This window comes from Hordeum vulgare, chromosome 5H (genome assembly GCF_904849725.1).
Source record: "Hordeum vulgare subsp. vulgare chromosome 5H, MorexV3_pseudomolecules_assembly, whole genome shotgun sequence".
In the NCBI taxonomy this organism is placed as follows: Eukaryota; Viridiplantae; Streptophyta; class Magnoliopsida; order Poales; family Poaceae; genus Hordeum; species Hordeum vulgare.
The window spans coordinates 252,848,017-252,862,329 of record NC_058522.1 but is presented as its reverse complement, the minus strand read 5'-3'; the positions used below and the strand labels follow the sequence as shown (position 1 = coordinate 252,862,329).

General features: G+C 53.5%; 1 pseudogene; it reads right to left on the bottom strand.

The window, feature by feature from the left end:
* Positions 1–10,674: 10,674 nt before the first annotated feature.
* On the bottom strand, positions 10,675–13,694 carry LOC123395359 (annotated as a pseudogene).
* Positions 13,695–14,313: the final 619 nt, after the last annotated feature.

Here is a 14,313-nt window from a genome sequence, read left to right as displayed (position 1 = left end):
TGTAGAGAAAAATTCCTAATGCGCATGAGTTGGATTAAGGGAGTGCAAGAGGAGATCGGTACCGTACCCTAGCTCAGTGGCGGTCCAACTACGGTGGTGAAGATTTCGTTGACGGCGGCGCATCCCAACGGCAAAGATGCTCGGGGAGGCAAAGGCGACGACCGGGGGTCCTTCGGCGACAGCTTAGGGTTTGGGAATAAAATGTTTGAAGAGAGGATTTCGAAACGTTCGGTCCAGGAGATTATATACCCGTCACTGTCGGTTTCACCTAGATTCAAAATCGGTGTCACCGAGTTCCTCTGATGTGAGCTGACAGGGAAACTCGGTGTAACCGAGTTGGTGATTTCGGTGGTACCGAGATTGAAGAACCAGATCAACTTTTGAAATTCGGTGGAACCGAGTTTGTGGGGTCGGTTTCACCGAGATTCACAAAGAGGTTTTGGAAGGCAGCCTTTGATGAAAGGAACTCCGAGTGCTCCTTCACACAGAGGGATTGACAAGTGCTTGTAAATGTTTTGTGATGAAGCATGAATAGAACTTGAGATGAGATAGCATAGATAGCTAGAGGAGGGTCCTAGGCATTCTTGTCCATCCAACTGGCAAAAGATAAATCAAGAGCCAAAGAACAACAATTGGATGTCCTTGAATGAGGAAAAAAATGTACACCAACATGCTCACACAATAAGATGATAGATAAAATATGGTGAACATGCACAAACATCCTTGCATCTATCAAGCACTTGGGTGATGACAAAGTCATCTATATATGAGTATATTGACTTTGGAGCCAAGTAAGAATACTTGATGATAGGTCATGCTCATCGCTAAGCACAAGTGGGGTTACCACTTTTACATAATGCATTAATGTGTTCATATCCTTAGGAGACGCTTATACTCAAGATTTAGAGTAAAGCTCCCCTTGATATGACATCCCCCCTAAGAGGGATAAAATAACCTTGGGTTTTGTCGTAGAAGACTTCAAGTAGGTCAAGTAGTGGTGGATGCTCAATGTTGATGAGGATCATCTTGAGTTGGGAGCAATACTTGTTGTTTCTTATCCTTCTCACCTACATGGGTTAGTCCCAAAGCACAAGGAACACATGCAAGAATATCTATGGACATGGAGTGAAACACACGTGGGAGGATGTCCAAAGAAACATTAATTACCTTTTTCCTTGCTTACCTTTTAGGGAATGTGTGACTCCTTGTGCTAATGCATATGGTTGAGGTTGATTGCATATAGTTTTTGCCAAAATGAATAAGAGTGAATTTCATTGGCGGAGTCACCCCTCAACAACTTTCTAGTTCTTCCTCTTGGGGATCCACATCAACTTGATGGGGATCCTTGGAGTTGTGGTAGCACTAGATGAGGTAGTGCGAGTAGTGTCCTTGGGAATCCACTTGACCTTGACTTGGGGTTCTTCTTCAAATAAGTCAATGTCATCTTGAAGCTTTCCCTGGCCCTTGTGGTCTTGTGGTAGAAGGCCATCTTGTCAGCTTGTTCCTTTGGGATGAGTAGGATCATACTTCTCCTCTTGAGTAACAAACTTAGGAATGGGGTGTGGTCCTTCTTCCCAATCATCTTCGTTGATGTTCAAGTAGCCAATACCTTGTTTCTTCCGTTGTCCTCCTTGCCGGCGCACAATTTCCTCAAATAGCTTACTTCCGGTAAAATTCTTGAAGACACCTCTTTATAATCCCTTTCAATAAATCGTTTTCTTGCTCATGTGTAACTTGGCTAAGAGAATCATTAGTGGAATCAAGAGAGCTACTAGCATCAACATCATTAGATTTAGCTTTAGCATTGTTGTTACTAGATGAAGAAACTTTCTTGCCTTTGTTACTAGTGTTCTTAGGTTGAACTTGTGGAACAAAAGTAGACAAGAGTAATTGTTTGGATAGATAAGAAGAGCTCTTCTTTCGAAGATCACCATTGATCGCTTTTAGGAACTCATGCTCTTGCTTCAAATTTAGCTTCTCGAAGCGTAGCTTCTCATTAGTTCTTGCAAGCTCTCTATGATCTTCTAGAGTGGTTTCATGAGCTAACTTAAGACTATTTAATTCTTGAGTTAGTCATTAAACCTCTTTCTTATCATCATCACTCGATTTTGTCAGCATTCTGGGAATGGGGGTACCCAGACCAGCCTGCCTGTGGCCCAGGGCTGGCCCACTTCATCAAGCAAACACAATCGAGCGCGGCACCACTCAGGGCAAGGCCCTCGTGAGGTCCCGAGCCTCGCGAAGAGTTGTAGCATCAAGACCTGCAGGGGGCCTCCTCAGGACCCCTCCGGAGCGGCGGAGATTCCGAGGCAAGACCCGGCCTCAGGAGTCAAGGATGGCGCAGGGGAAAGGACAGGCGAGCAGCGAATTGCAGGATGGTGCAGTTTCCCCCTTTCGTGCAAAGGAGGGAAGGACGTGCGCGGGTTCCCAAGGCATCTTCCAAAGTTTTCAATTCCAGTGTAACAAGGCCACCACCGCCCGCCAGCAGGACGAACGTCATCCCTGGACCCGTCCCTGCTGCGTTGACAGCCACTTTGCAGGCGAAGACCAACTTTTGGACAGGGGAAGCATGTTCCCCTGTTCCCCTTCAAAATTGGCCATTGTGGGATCCCTTCCAGCCGAATGCTAAGGCAAGAGGACCCAGGCCGCCGCTATATATATAGACGATAGGTTACTTCGTAGAGGGCTCCGATTTATTCGCACGCCCAGACCACACAAAGGCCACCCAGCCTCCGGAGGCCCTTGAACACTATACTAGTTCATCCACCAACCTCTGTCGGATTTCGGGATCCGCAAAACCCTAAAGATGCGAACTTAGGGGCGTGTACGAAGATCTCTCACTCGTTCGCCTCACCTAGCTCGCTACTCGCTTGGGATGGAGGAAACTCAGTCGATGGTGAGGGAGACACAGAACACAGCATATTACCCAGGTTCGGGCCGCGGTGAAGCGTAAAACCCTACTCCTACTTTGGTGGATTGCCTCTCACGGAGGTTGGTGGATTAACTAGTGCAGTGCTTAGGCGCCTCCGGAGGCTGGGTGACCTTGCGTGTTGCTAGTGGGTGAATGAATGGTTTGGATTGGACCCCCCCCCCTACGAAGCAACCTATCCTCTATTTATAGTGGCGGCCCCGGTACTCTTCCCTTATTTTTTCAGCGGGAAGGGATCCCACAGCGGCCAATTTTGAAGGGGAACAGGGGAACATGCTCCTCTGCCCAAAGGTGGTCTTCACCTGCAAAGTGTTTGTCAGCACGACAGGGCCGGTTACAGGGATGGCGCCCGTCGTGCTGGCGGGCGGCGACGGCTTTGTTACACGAGAAGGGAAACCTTTGGAAGATGCCTTGGGCACTCCAGTACGTCCTTGCCCCCTTTGCACTAAAGGGGAAACTGCACCGCCCTACTACCTGCTGCTCGCCTTCCCTTCCTACACGTCACCCTTGACTCGTGAGGCCGGGCCTCGCGTTGGAATATCCGCCGCTCCGGAGGGGTCCTGAGCGGCCCCCCTGCGGGTCTTGATGTCGTTCCTCCTCGTGAGGCTTGGTCCCTCACGAGGGCCTTGCCTTGAGTGGTGCCGAGCCCGTTGATTTGCTTGATGAAGTGGGTCAGCCCTGGGCCACAGGCAGGCAGGTCTGGGTACCCCCATTCCCAGAATGCTGACAGTAGCCCCCGGGCCCAAGGAGTGCTCGGGTTTTCTTCTGGGCGAAGCCTCGGGGGCGATCTGAGATGACGCAGGACCTAGATGATTGTGGGTCATGCCTGTGCGCGTCACGCGGTCGGTGTTGAGTCTTCCTTGTCTTCTATCTCTGCCCCAGTTATTAGGAGTCTGGCTTGTTGCTTCGGTGCGTTATTGGTTTCCTTCTCCCACACTCGCTCTCCCTCCGTGGTCTTCGAATCCAACCGGCATCCCCCAGATCCAGCATCGCACCGCTCCCTCGCTAGTCCAGTGATGGCGCCCACCGGCAAGTAGAAGCCAGAGGCGCAAGGTCCATCCTCGGCTCCTCCGCTCTTGGAGTACGTCCTTTCCAAGGACGTGGATCTCGTCCGTGTGATCCCATGGACTGCGGTCAAGTCCAACGAGCATGGGCGGACCCCGATCTGGCCTGGCGCCATAGAAGAGCGGCCCACGTCAAAGGCGGTGTACCCCTTTTTCCTCCACATCGTCTACGCCGGGCTGGTGCCTCCTTTCTCCTCGTTCTTCACCGCCATCTTGAACCACTACAGGATCCAGGCCCTTCACCTCAAGCCCAACTCTGTCTTGCTCCTGTCCGTCTTCACTTTCTACTGCGAGGCTTTTGTAGGCGTGCGGCCTTCAGTGGCCCTCTTCCGCCATTTCTTCAGTCTTCACCTGCATGACAGCGCCCATTCATCAGCATGCGTCTCCTTCGTGGCAGCCCAAAGCGGCAACCTGCTGCTGAAGGCCGAGAAGAAGGTGGAAAACTTCACGCAACGTTGGGTTCTTATGAGCCTCCAGGATGCCAACCCTCATCTGGAGGAGCCGAAGGGGTTGCTGGAGAAGACTTCCGCGTGGAGCACGGCGAAGCTCACCGACCCTCGGGCCGCGTCTGTCCTGGAGGGCTTCTCCCGCGACATCTGCGCCAAGAGGCTGACCGATGGGATTATAGTGAAGGAATTCTTGGCACAGCGCCTGACGCCCCTTCAGGCCCACGCCAGGCCTCTGTGGGACTACCGTGCTAGTGATGACGAGCTCAGTCTCTTGTCCTAGGACCTTCCCACCGAGGAGCTGGGAAGGGTCGCGGCGATCTTGTTGGGCGACGACCCTGGTGACCTGCCTCATGCTCCGGGTCCGTTGTACCGCCTTGACGACTGGAACGATGTGATCGTCGGGCTGCCTGCCTTTGATGAGAGGGGGCTTCTCCCAGTCGAGGGCTCCGGTCCAGTAGAGGTGTCATCTCGCGATACCTCAGGTGAGGGGGATTCGGAAAAGATTGTCGATGACTGCCCGGCGAGCGTGCCTCTGTTGTCACAGGCCGCCCTTCTGCGCGAGCTTGCAGATGATGATGCCGCCGGTGAGCTCTCCATGGGGGTCCCCTCGCGCCCGAGCAGGACCTCCAAGGGACCAGCATCGACCCCGCGCGCTACACGGTCAGCGTGCGTGTCCGCCCCACAGAAGTGCGAGGCTGGGTCATCCTTGGCGCATCCTGCCTCCGCTGGTGGAAAACCTGAGGCGTCAGGCTCGCCCACCTCCATGGGGGGTCGTCTCGTTCCCGCCGGCGCGGGGGCGGCAAAGAGGAGGAGGTGGATTGACCCCGAAGAGTGAGTCATTTGTCTTGGCATGCTATGCGCGTCCGGAGCCCGTGCTTGGGTGATTCCCTATTTTGTCTGATGTCCAGGGACGTCGTCTCGCCGAGGGCGAAGAGGAAGAAGACGGGCATCAAGCCGAAGGTGACTCCTGATGCACGGCCAGCTCTCCCCAACAGGTCGTCGTCAGCCGATGGAGAGGGGGAGGCTCGCAAGGCTACCTCCCAGGCCTTTATCATCGCGTCCCCCGAGCCCCCGAAGCGCCCTGAGGCGATCGTGGTGACGCCGCTGCCCAAGGGGCAGGCTCCGGGGGAGCCTCAGCCTGCTGATGCGCAATGCATGCGACCTCCAGGCAGCCTTCGGAGCCCCCTATTCCTCATGACGCTCCCTCTCCGACGGCACTGTCAGATTTCGGCCTCCGCAAAACCCTAAAGATTCGAACTCAGGGGCGTGTACGAAGATCTCTCCCTGCTTGACCTTGCCTAGCACGCTACTCGATGGGAACGACGAAGGACTCACCCGATGGTGAGGAAAACACACAACACAACAGTGTACCCAGGTTCGGGCCGCTGCGAAGCGTAAAACCCTACTCCTGCTTTGGTGGATTGCCTCTCACGGAGGTTGGTGGATGAACTAGTACAGTTCTCTCGAGCCTCTGGAGGTTGGTGGCTTTGTGTGTTATTCAAGGGTCAGAATGAACTCTCCTCTAAAAAATATCTTACCCTCTCTATTTATAGTGGAGGCCCGGGTCCTCTTCCCTCATCGTTTCGACGGGAAGGGATCCCACAACGGCCAATATAGAAGGGGGACAAGGGAACATGCTCCCCCTCTCAAAAGTGGTCTTCGCCTCCAAAGTAGCCGCCTGCGCTGCTGGGGTGGGTGAAACGATGACGTTCGTCCTGCCGGCGGGCGGCCATGGTCCTGTTCCACCAAAAGGGAAACCTTTAGGAGATGGCTTGGGAAACAGCGTTCGCCTTTTCCCTCTTTGCACCAAAGGGGAAACTGCGCCGCCTCCTGCCTGCTACTTGCCTGTCGTCCCTCTACGTCAGCCTTGACTCCTGAGGTTGGGCCCTGCCTCGGAATATCCACCGCTTCGGAGGGGTCCTGAGGAGGCCCCTCCGGGTCTTGATACTGCTCCTCCTCGCGAGGGCCTTGTCCTATGTGGTGTCGTGCCAATTGTCTTATGTTGATGAAGTGGGCCAGCCCTGGGCCACAGGCAGGCAGGTCTGGGTACCCCCATTCGCAGAACGCCGACAGTAGCCCCCGGGCCCAAGGCGCGCCTGGGTTGGCTTATCGGCGAAGCCTTGAGGGCGGCCCAAAGTGTCGCGGGCCCCATTTGCCTGCGGGCCAGGCGGCTCACGTGTCCTGCACCCGCGCGGTGACGTTCTCGCTCCTCGAGGCGCCCGGGTTGCGCCAGGCCACTATGGTACAATCCCCAAGAATCGTGCAAGCCATCATTGCTCATTGAATGGCATGGGTGTGGCCTGACCACACCCAATGGCCCTCGTGGACGTGACCGCTCGGTGGACAGGTGAGGCGACATGGGCGGCATCGTTCCCATCGGCCCACCTCACGACCATCGCGGGGCACGCGACGCTCGCGCTCCCATGATGACTGGTAACCCTGACGATGCGTGGCTGGCCCGCCTATAAATTTTCCCAGCCACGTCGAGGGAGAGGCACCGCAACCTCGAGCTTCTTCTCTCCTTCCTCTGCGTGCCACAAGAAAACCTCCTCCCCCTCGATCTTCATCCTCATGGCGTCGCCCGGAGATGGTTTTGGCCGGGGGAAGCGCGCGGCGCATCCCGCACCTTCGTCCTGCTCCGGAGGCAGCAGCGGAGGGCCCTCGCCCCCCCCCCCCCCCCCCCCGCGCGTCCGCCACCGCTAGGCTATGGCCGACGAGTAAGTTTGTCGTTGCGTCTCCTTTACTTGTTGCTTCATTTGCTGTGTGATGGTTGATCTTCCTTCTTCTCCAGCGCGCCCTCCTCTAAGAAGCCCAAGCTTGGCGAGCTCCAAGAGGAGGTGGAGGGGTTGCGGGCTCAGCTTGAGAGCGCTGAGGCCGCCCTCCACGCCATCCGCCACGGCGAGGCGGAGGCCCAGGCAGAGCTGGCGTCGTTGCAGCTGCAGGTCAAGGAGGTGATTGACGCCGTGCAAGCCGCTCAGGACGAGGCGTCGTACGCCCGGCTGATGAAGTGGGCCGGCCCTAGGCCACAGGCAGGCAGGTCTGGGTACCTCCATTCCCAGCGAGAGGCAATCCACAAAAGCAGGAGTAGGGTATTACGCTTCTCAGCGGCCCGAACCTGGGTAAACTGCCCTGTTTTGTGTCTTCCTCACCATCGAGTGAGTTCTCTACCATCCCCAGCGAGTAGCAAGGTAGGTGAGGCGAGCTCAAGAGAGATCATCGTACACGCCCCTGAGTTTGAACCTTTAGGGTTTTGCGGAACCCGAAATCCGACATTTGGCGCACCAGGTAGGGTGTGTGTCAAGGTTTCCTCCAAGCTCCGACTTCACCAAGCTTCGCCGCTCCGATGGCTGACGCTCGCCGGGCTTGCGCAGAGTGCCGCACCACCCGCGTTGCTCAACGGCGCTAGTGGGCCCCGTCGGCGCGTGCTGGTGACCATCGCCCATGGCAAACACCGCCACGGGCCCCGACGCTCAAGAACAGCAAGGTTCCTCTGAGCCGGCTACCGAGCAGCCCGACGGCGCCACCGCCACTCCGTCGCTCATCGGAGCTTCCGGGTCGGCCTCACGCGGCCGGCCAGAGATGCCACATGGTCGGCGCGCTCTTGCCATGGCCACCAAGATGCTCCGCTATCCGCCCGCCCCTAACCGCCACGACGACTGGCTCCAGTGCATCGAGGAGCTTGTCGCCGCTGCCGGTGATCCCGCGGTGTTCTCCTGCTCGTTTCGACCCCAACCGTCCCTAGCGAACGACAAGGAGCAAGACGTGCCACCCCCACCTCCGCGGCGTGGCGCGCACCCCGAGCTGAGGCAGGAAGCGCGTCCCCGCGACCGGCCTCGCGAACCCAGGGCGGGGCCGGGAGATGAAGCAAGCTGTCAGGTGGTTCCTCGGTCATGCGCAGATGCGCGTGCGCTCCCACCACTGCAAATCCCGCGCCGTGAGCGTGCCCGGCTCGAAGCAGACGCAATGGAGCACCATGACCAGATCGCCCCCTTGCACGCTGCACCCATCGGGCCGGTGGGGTGCCTCGCCATCGCCCCTGAGCTCTACCCAAGTACGTGGCCCTGCAAGTTCAGGCCCGACCTACCCCCACGCTATGACGGCACCCTAGACCCAGATAAGTTCCTGCAACTCTACACGCTGAGTATCAGGGCGGCAGGAGGGGGGAGACAAGGTCATGGCGTGCTGGTTCCCCATGGCTCTCAAGGGCGGCGCGCTCTCTTGGATCCTCAACCTCCCAAGGGCGTCCATCACCTCCTAGGATGATCTACGTGAACGCTTCATCGCCAACTTCCAGGGCACCCGCGACCGCGCTCCCACCGTGAACGACCTGCGGCACATCAAGCAGCAAGAGGGGGAGACCCTGCACAAGTTCATACAGCACTTCCCAGCCATGCGCCTCAAGATCCCCAAGGGGTCGGATGAGGCCGTCATCTCGGCCTTCTCCCACGGAGGCACTGACCTCAAGATGAAGGAGGAGCTCGCCATGAGTGATGAAATGAGCACTGCACTCGAGATGTTCAACCTGGCAAAAAGTGCACCAGGGCAGAAGATGGTCGCATGTCGCTCCTCGGGCCTCAGGCGGCGGAACCAGAAGAGAAAAAGACCAGGCAAAGGAGGCGAAGCACAAGGCTCCGGTGGTGCTCGCAACCGAAATTGAGGCGAAGAACGGCCGAAAGGGAGAGCGTCCATCAGGAGGGGGCCAACTTGCATCTTCCATGGCACCTGCGGCCATGATACCTCCAAGTGCCATAGGCTCTAACTGGTCTGTGACGAGCACTTCAGCACGCGCCCCGGACGGGGAGACAGAGGCCCCGCGCGGAGGCCGCTGGGATGACCAGGAGCCGCGTCAGGGGTGAAATGAATAGCCTCATGAAGACCGTTGGCGCGGCCAGCCTCAGGAGGACCGCTGGCGCAACGACCTTCAAGAGGGGCAACAACGCGGTCGGCCTCATGAGGTTTGCCCTCGTGAGGCTGAGCTGCCTCTGTCACCCAGAAGGAGGGATGAAGACAGGCAGAATGATGGGACTGGGAACTTCGAGGAGGTAAGGGTAGTGGCCTCCATCCTGGGCGGCGTCGAGACCCCGGTCTCGAACCGCGCCTTCAAGCAGTTCGCCCGGGAAGTGAATGCCGCTCTCCCGAAGCCTGAAGCGATGTGCCCCCTCAACTGGTCCCATACCACCATCACCTTCGACCCTAGTGATTAGCTCAGGTGCTCGTTCATGGCCGGCAAGCTACCCATGATGTGCACCCCGACCATCAGCAACGTCCTCGTCACCAAGACCATTACCGACAGTGGAGCGGGGCTCAACGTCCTCTCGGTCGAGACCTTCGAAACACTCCAGCTGTCGTACGAATAGCTCATGCCAACCAAGCCCTTCTCACGAGTCGCAGAAGGGTCCACCGTGCCCATCGGGCAGGTGCGTCTACCAGTCACCTTCGGCAAGCGCAAGAACTACCATACTGAGATCATCGTCTTTGATGCTGCGCACATCCACCTGTCGTACAACGTGATCCTTGGGTACCTGGCTCTCGTCAAATTCATGGCAGCACTACTAGAAAAAAGGTTGTTAGTGGTGCACCTATTTTGGCTATTAATGGCCCACTATAGGTGCACCACTATTATCACGCCACTACTAATAAGTAGTAATGGCACACGCCTGATGCGCCACTGTTAATCTACATAATAGTGACGCACCACCTGGTGCGCCATTACTATCCCTGACACTAATGACGCAGCTAAAGTGCGCCATTACTAGGCCCAGAAGTGCGTCACTGTTGTTACTCCAGGGGACCATGTGTACCTTGTGCTCTGGGTTACTAATGGCACACTTTTAGATAATGCGCCACTAGGGTGTTTATTTATGTGCGCCACTAAAATGCAATATGGTGCGCCACTACTATGAATATTAGGAATTAATTTTTTTGCTTTTCTGATATTTGCACAGGTTACAAAATAAATTACAGCACAGAATATAAACAACAGATTTATCGAATACAATAGAAGATTAGTCTCCGAATACAATTCATCATATTAGTCTCCGAATTCAAAATACCGAACAAAGTTAGAACATTACAAGTCTCGAGACCGCGAGTAGCGAGTTTGTCTTCACATTACAAGTCGATATCTAAAATACCATCACATAGAAGAGGGTTGCGGTCATGATGAGCATCATCGCGATGAAACTGATCTTCATCCGGTTCCTCCTCCGCTCCCTCCTCTCTCCCGCTAGATAGCGCGCGTATCTAGCTTCCGCCTCCGCCCTACAATTTTGCTAGGATGGGTCACATGAACGTTCAGCCTCTTCTTTTTTCTAATTTGTGTGACAGAGATCACACTGAGAACTTCATAGTCGACAAAATCATATATTCAAGTGACATATGTGCAGCTGTTTTATAATTTAAAACCTCGACGAGAAAATTATAATCAGTTGACTCGTCAACACTGGGACTATGTACCATTGTAAGAGAATTAAAAAGAAAAAATGTTGCCGTCTTTCGCAAAGTTGAGCAAGTGGCTACAAGGATCACACCATAGAGCTGATTAATAGATCAAGAAATCTGACTCAGTGTTGCAACGAAAGTCCAATGTTCAGGGTGATACTGGTTATATAACTTGAATGCCTGTGAGCATGTCCCTTCTATCCTACAGTGAAATCTTCAAATTTTAGATACCAAAAAATTGTATATCTCTTTAACTCACACCACCATCGGCATCTAGTTAATTAAAACATTGCCAAAATTAATGCAAATAGAATCACCCCTACTAGCTTCCTTAGCAAATAACCACATGAACCAAATGTCGACTCAGTAGGAAGGTGCTTGTTTTATTCACGTAGGGATGGTGATTCAAACGGGGTTGGTGGTTTAGGAGTTCTGCATAGAGGACTAGCTCCAATTTCGTGTTCATAATCCTCACCAGAAGGGAAAGGCAGCAGCTTAGCTTAATAACTTATACCGGTCACTAGTGGGGCCATGTTCAGGGAGGGTGCCTCCAACTTATTTAGCACAAACTACTTGTCACCCACTAGCTGTGGTACCTTATTAGAATGATGAAGGGAAGCAGAGATGCAAATTGGAACAGCTTGGAAAGTTGGAGTATCACTGGGTTACTGCAGTGATGATGCTACCACACTAGGTTGACGATGAATTATAGTGTACATTTAAACTGGAATGATGGGAATGTACAAACAAGTTCTTTGATATTGTGATTATGAGCAAGAACAAAAGGTATGCTGAAGATATCACATCATTAATATGGAAAGTGGCTTGTGTTTTCATTTGAGGTAACCACCTGCCTAATTTATTATAAGATTTAGCTTGATATATTCATGAGTAATAACGACAGTAAATGCCACATCCAACATTTGAAAAGCTGCAAGAGAATTTGTTATGTCCTGCTAACATATAAAACATTGTCCAAGGAAAGTCGTTGAATATTTCACCTCAAAGACAGATTATGTATGCATACAGCTAGCAACCAAAAATGTCTATTGACATAGCTGAACGGAAGTTCTATTATATAGGCTATCTTGTTCATATAGCTAGTTTAGTTAAAGGCGAGAAAATAAAATGATTTTTAATAGCAATAGATGAGAAATTCAACAGGAGATAAGAACTTTTCTTGCAAGTAACAGAACATAACACTGAAGACTCGAACGATTAACCATTATACAGATGTCGATGATAGCTGTCCAAACCCGAAAAAATGACCTGCATTTAACAAGGTCAGCGGGCCAAACGAGACAGTCCACCACCAACGGAACAGTGAGAGAACTTAGAACGCAAAGCACAAGGCACCTCCATTTACAAGGTCATGCATCTGGACTGGCGATCCCACCAAATCTTCCTTTTCTAGTATTGGAACCGAAAGGCGAGTTAAAGCACCTCAACAGTGCAGCTACTCTGAAAACTGGAAAGGCACACTGGAGGACTAATACTGGAACGATTAACCATTATGGAAATGTTGATGGTAGCTGGCCAAACCCAACAAAAAATGAACAAGGTCAGCAGGGAAAACGAGACAAACATAGAACGCAAAGCACAAAGCATCTTCGCATCTAACAAGGCCATGCTTCTGGTAATCCCATGAAAACTTCCTTTTTCATGTAATGGAATAGAAAGGCGATATAAAGCCAGCTAAACCGTGTCGCTACTCCAAAAACTATCAAAGGCACAACTTGAGGACAAGGGTGGTGGTGGTGACTTTCCGCTAACGAATGGAATCTTGGCAGCTAACCGACCGACAGCTAGACGTTAGATTAGGTTAGGCAAGGAACATTCCCACACATCATATGCAAAGCTAGCTAATCAAAATAAGCGCCACCACCGGAGGCATAAACAAATATTTCTCTCTCCCTGAGAGGAGAGGGGGGGAGAGGCGCGACACGATGGAGTTTACCTAAGCAGATGTGCCCGTTGCTGTAAATGTGCGGGTGCATTGGCGCCGGGTTGAGAAAAATGACCTGGAGACATATAGGGGCAGGGTTATTTATTTTCCAATTGATGCAGCAGAACCAAACTGAGGCAACTTTAATAACACTAGAATAGAGTACGATAACTGATGGTGCAAGTGCAACCTCCATCATCATCATTGGAGAAAAAGGAGAGAGGAGGAGGATTCACCTGGGGTGCCTCCATGGGGTAATGCTCGGGGAAGTCGACCTGCAGCTGGTACGTCTTGCCGGCTTAGAGCGTGCCCTCGGCGCCGCCCACCTCGATCACCCACCTGCACATCCAACGGAGAACAAATAATTTCTTCTGTTAGGCAACCACTAGCCCGAACCAATCAATCAATCAATCAATCAATCAATCTACCTGGAAGGGGGGAGAACACCATCCCCGCGCAAGAATCATCATAGACATAGACATGGAGGGGTGGGGGGAGGAGGATCGGAAAGGGGCGGGGTGCACCTTTGGAGGTTGTCGGAGACCTTGTACTTGAAGCCGGCGGGCGAGCCGACCTGCCACTCGGCGAGTTCCTTCTGCAGCCGGTTGCAGGCGATCTTGCTCAGCGCCTGCCCACGCCCACGCCCACGCAATCAGAAACAAAAGGTCAGAGATTTCCGGCCCAATCGCGCGCGGAGACGGCCAATCCGCTGCTCCCGACGGCGGGGAATCGGTTGGAGGGTTAGGGTTTGGTACCTTGCGGGACGGCGTGGAGGAGCTCGTCATGGCGGGTCCGGGTCCGTGGAGAGGGAGGGGAAGAGGAGGAGGACAAAGGCTCTTTATTCTATTTTTTCCTCTCATGTTACCAATGACCCAACTCCTAAGAATGTGCCATTAGTAACTAGGGTTACTAATGACGCACCTGATGCGTCATTATTAGTTTTTAAAAAATTGAAAAAAATTGTTAGCAGTGGCACACCGTGGGTGTGGGCGCCATTACTAACTAGTAATGACGCACTTTTCCCTGGTGCGCCACTACTAAGTCTAGTAAGGGTGTGGGGTCAGGACAAAAACTAGTAATGACGCAACACACACTACGTGCGCCATTAGTAATATGACCATTAATGGCGCACCTATATCTGGTGCACCACTGCTATATAGCAGTGGCGCATCACATACATGGTGCACCATTAATGCCCATATTAGCTATAGCCGTTTTTTTAGTAGTGCAGTGACCCACCATGGCTACAACGTCATCACCATCGCCTGCGACGAGAAGGATGTCGTCTGCACACTCGAGCGCGCCTACCGCACCGCGGCGGTGGAATGCTCGGACGACGAAGAAGACAAGCCACCTCGCGGGGACCCACGCAAGAAGAAGAAGCAGCTCCTCCCCATGTAGTGTCCTGGGACTTCAAGCTCCGTTCCCGGGGACGGGGTCTTTCCTCCCATCGCATAGGAAGACACGCTCGACGCCCCCCTTGGG